The sequence below is a fragment of the Sabethes cyaneus genome, chromosome 3 (genome assembly GCF_943734655.1).
Source record: "Sabethes cyaneus chromosome 3, idSabCyanKW18_F2, whole genome shotgun sequence".
NCBI lineage: Eukaryota > Metazoa > Arthropoda > Insecta > Diptera > Culicidae > Sabethes > Sabethes cyaneus.
In genome coordinates this window covers 122,039,302-122,044,241 of record NC_071355.1, presented here as the reverse complement: position 1 = coordinate 122,044,241, position 4,940 = coordinate 122,039,302, and the positions used below count along the sequence as shown (strand labels likewise).

At 36.2% G+C, this 4,940-nt stretch overlaps 1 long non-coding RNA gene across 1 annotated transcript; it reads left to right on the top strand.

Moving 5' to 3' along the window:
- The first annotated feature begins 2,192 nt into the window (after positions 1-2,192).
- Positions 2,193-4,543, top strand: LOC128740270 (uncharacterized). Its single transcript, XR_008412193.1, has 3 exons — positions 2,193-2,544; positions 2,613-2,757; positions 4,164-4,543. It is a non-coding gene; the product is annotated as an uncharacterized LOC128740270 (long non-coding RNA).
- Positions 4,544-4,940: the final 397 nt, after the last annotated feature.

The window sequence follows — 4,940 nt, the reverse complement described above, 5'->3', positions numbered from 1 at the left end:
CGAACCGGTTCCTGCACCGGTTCTGTTCGATATGACTGGCAGAAATCGAACAGAACTCGGGCAGAAAAATCAAAACAAAACCGTTAGGCGAAATTTCTGCCCGAATCGGTTGTTGCATTTCTGCTAGTTTTCACGGGTGACGGCGGCCAGAAATCCGGCAGAATGTCTGGCAGAAAGTTTTTCGCTGCCAGTTTTTTGTTCGATTTCTGCCGGGCGCGCCTAAGCGGGATCTCGCTTACGAAAAAGTCGGATACCTGGCAGAAATCGAACAGAACCAATATGGCGCCGGCTGAATTTGACATTCAGAACCGGTTCATCTTCTTCGTTTTTCGCTCTACTCTCTTTATGTCAGAACAAGTGACAAGAGATGACACGCGCTGCTCGTTGCAGTTTCCGATTCTAGGTAAGGAAATTACAAATTGGGTCCTAAAATTTGTGATAAAAAGATGATTTTTTTAGAAGGAACGATAAAGCTTCCCATTATGACTACCAGAGTATAGTTTTTTCTTTTTTAAAAGGATGCAGAGCATTAAAAATTAAAAAACAAAAATATTGTAATTTTTTTTTTGTTTATTCCCTTTTGGCACAGACCATAGGTGATCCATAAAGCCAATGTTGTCAAGAATTGTCAAGTGACTATCGCGTTATACCGGGGCAACTTACAAAATTTTGATTAACCGCCCAAGCAGCACTTGCAACATCTTCCATGTGGCTATTAAGTCTTGTTTAAATTGCAAAAAACTTCACCGGTTACAGTATTGAAACAAGCAACAAATAAGCAACTTCATGTTATTAATATGTTGGATTCAGGTTATCCAATACTTATACTGGCTGTCACAAATATATTAGTCTATATCTAGTAACATGAAACTTCATCGCAACATCGTGTTATTATAATGCCGTTGCTAAACAATAATGTCACATGATGTTGCATCATGTTGATTACGGCATATTGTTAAATAAAATGTAACCAAACAAATACAACCAATGTAACATCATATTCTGCCATATTTTTATGAAAAAATATTTTTCAACGAAGGAATGTTTTTATTTTAACAATAATTACACGAACATTCATCAGGAATCCATGGCATTTACTAAAATATTATTTGATTGCAGTATCTAGTTCGATTTTACACCGCATTTTTCCATCGTAAACGAATTCTTAATCTGGCTGGGTTAATTCTTTAAACTTGAAAATAAATAAATTAATAACTTTCACGAGGCGCATCAAATAATACAAAGCAAAATTATATTTTGCACGATAAATTTTGAATGGCATGGAGATTAGCTCATAATAGGCCCAAAAAACTAAAGTCGCATTAAGAATATTAATATAAATAATTTTCGTCTTGGAGCCCTGAGAGGAAATCCCGGTTCCCGCTAAACATAATTCGTGATGAAGTTGCTCATAATTGTTTGGTTTTTGTGCGAGGAAAAAAGAGAAGAAAGTATTTTTGTTTTTGTTTTCACGCAAGTTTTGACAACGCGGCATAGGATTTCGTGGGAGTGCGAACAGGCTTAAAATCTCTTTTAGTATCGTAGTCGCAAGTTTTGACAACGCGACATAGGATTTCGTGTGAGTGCGAACAGGCATAAAATCTCTTTTAGTGTCGTAGTCGCGAATACCTGCTTGTATTTAGATAACGCGCATTGGTTTTTGTGCGAGAAAAAAAGAGAAGGAAGTATTTTTGTTTATGTTTTCACGCAAGTTTTGACAACGCGGCATAGGATTTCGTGGGAGTGCGAACAGGCTTAAAATCTCTTTTAGTATCGTAGTCGCGAATGGATAGATAACGCGCATTGATGTTCCATAAAACATCTGTGTAACAATTGGTTGCATATAAGCTCCACCTCTTGCGCTTTTTCAATCACATAACAGTTCGATAAAGGTAACTGATGCGAACTTTTACCATATTTGAATGTTTCAATTAGAGTTGCGTAACCCTTCATGCAACAAATGGTGCTGCTTGGGCGCAAAGTGATAGCGTGTGTAACTAGTATAATCACTATATATAGAATGCCAGTGTCGCTGCAGTGCGCGTGGCAAACATCATACATATTCAGATAATGTATTTACATTATACTTGCATACGTGTGTGTGCCTGAGATTCAGCAAAAGGGGAATCTCATTGTCAAACTTTGACAACCAGTTTAAAATTTCGAATATGGCTGCCAAGTAATGTAATGTAAACTTCGCTTGCTTCAACTTTCAGAAAAAATCGGGGCAAAAAGACTCAGTTGAGGGATTCAATTCATCCGGACGAAAAAAATTAGCGTTTAAAAACGCATTAGCGCACAGATAAAGAACGGATAAATAACAATAAGCAACTTTGACAATGAAGTTCCCGATTCACAGACTTGATACAGATTGTTAGCATCATGTTTACCACAATGAGTCTTGTAGAAAAACAGCGACACTGGCATTCTATATATATTGATTCTACTGTGTAACTTTATCGCAAGCTTTATCGCTTTCGTTATTGTTAAACAATGTTACAACCTGGAGCTCAAACATCTACTTTTATTTCATCTAAATAATCGGTAATTTGTTTATATTCAGAGTGAAGTTTTCTCTTAAGAACATTTAAAAATGCTTGTTCATTTTTTAGTATAGGATATTTACCACGGACCGAATTGTATTTGGTGCATTCGAACAGGATGTGTATAATGTTCTCGTCAACGTTGCAGTTGTCGTATCGTCCGGAAGGAATCAAGTTCCAGCTAAAAAGTCTTTCTTTAATCGCTGTGTGAAACGTACGTATTCTTGATAGTTTAATAGTTTGTGTGGTGTTAAGTGGTATCTTGTGGAACCAGGGTTTTAAGCCTACTCTGTCCATTATTTCGAAGTGTTTTTTTACCTTTCTCTTCTGATATAGATTTATATAGCACATCCATTCTTCTATTAGTTCATTTTTAGTTACTAATATAGTGTCTCCCAAGGTCAGGCCGTAAGGTTCTATAGTATTACGCTCTATGGATAGCTTAGCTGCTTTATCTGCTCTCTCGTTACCAATAATATTAACATGACTAGAAATCTACTGCATTGTTACGCTTACCGTTTCGGCTGTGGATATGAGATTAAATATTTCAGAAACAATGTACATAGTTATCTATGTCGTGATCATTATTAAGAAATACGCAACTGCTTAAAGAGTCGGTTAGGATACAAATTTTTTGTTCTTCTTTGATTTGTGCGTATTTAATTGCTTCGAGTATACCGATTAATTCTGCATTTGTTATCGAGAAGTTATCATTCAATTTTCGACTAATTGATATGTGTTCTTGTGAGTCGTATATACCATAGCCTACGCCTGTGAGTCCTTTGGAACCATCAGTGTAAAGCTTATAATGATCGAAATGCTTGTTGTTAATCATGTTTGTAGTTAATTGTCTTAGTAACGGTGGCGGAATATTCCGTTTAGGACCTATTGGTGTGTCCGGTATGTTAGTGTTTGTTGCTAAGTTTTGCGGTAATGCTGGGATCTTGGAGTTTATCGAACAGAGTTGCATGATTAGAAAATTATTTATGGCTGTTCTCTCTAAAAAAGAGAGATATTTAGGTACATCATCTGACCTCAATAATGTTAGCAAGATGCTTATTATCGGGTTTCTCCTGTAATAGAGTAATTTAGCAATTTCTTTAAGTGTAAGGTAAGAGGCTCTTAAGCTAACTGGCATTTCTCCAGTTTCAGCTTGAATGACGTTAATTGGGGTAGACTTCAAGAATCTCAGAGTGAGGCGTAAGCTTTGGTTTTGTGCTACTTGGACTTTGTTAAGATCTGTTTTGCATGCCGCAGCATATATAGAAATTCCGTAGTCGATATGTGACATGACGATGGCTTTGTTTATTTGAAGCATCACTTTGGGATGTGCTCCGCTTTTTTTATTGCTCAGCATTTTTAAGACGTTCGTCTTTTTCTTAATTTTGTTAACCGTCTCGTTGATGTGTTTTTTAAAAGTTAATTTAAAATCTATCCAGATCCCCAAGTATTTTTGATAAAAATCAATTTTAATTAGACTATTCTTGATTTTAATGTTAAGATTGTCATGAAATTTATAAGTAAAACAAACTACTGCTGATTTTTCAGGGTTTATTGTTAATTTTAAGTTGTCTAAGGCTTTGGCTAACAATTCTAAAATTTCGTTTGTTTTCTTTTCAGCACACTGTAAATTAGTGGCTTTGGTCAAAAATGCAAAATCATCGGCGAATTGGTATAACCAACCTTCTTCGTTGATGACCTCATGGATTATCGATGTATATATATTAAACAGTATAGGCGAAAGTGGACATCCCTGAGGAAGGCCTTTATTCGTCTTTCTGATTAGTTCTGTTCCATCGTTCATTGTTAGTGAGACATTTCTATATTTAAGATAATTGTATATCCAGTCAATGATATCATAGGGAATTTTTTTAATTTCTAGTATCTCAATTAATTTATTTAGGTCGACATTATCGAATGCCTTAGAGAGATCGAGAAATGTAACAATAGCAATTTCTCCCCTTCGTCTTGTTTCATGAACATTGGATATTAGAGCATTAACACAGTTGACTGCAGATGTTTTCTTTCTAAAACCGAAAGAATAATCCGGAATAATACTGTTAGCTTCGATAAAATTCATTAGTAATTCTTGGACTTTTAAGTTAATTGTTTTAATAAACGTTGATATAACGTTGATATGGGTCGGTAAGCCAATGGATCTGATTGGTGTTTACCTGGTTTATGGATTGAGATGATTTTCATTGTCCTCCATGCGTCTGGGATGCATTTATTTTCTACTAGCTGACCCGACAAACTTCGTATTGCCACAAATTAACCTGTGTTGTACATAATCATGAATCTCGGATGATCTTTGTCACAATCTCGAGTTTTGCAAGCCCCCCAGTGGACGGCGCTTCCGACGGCGGGTCACCGGCAACACTCGCGACCGTCTCGTCC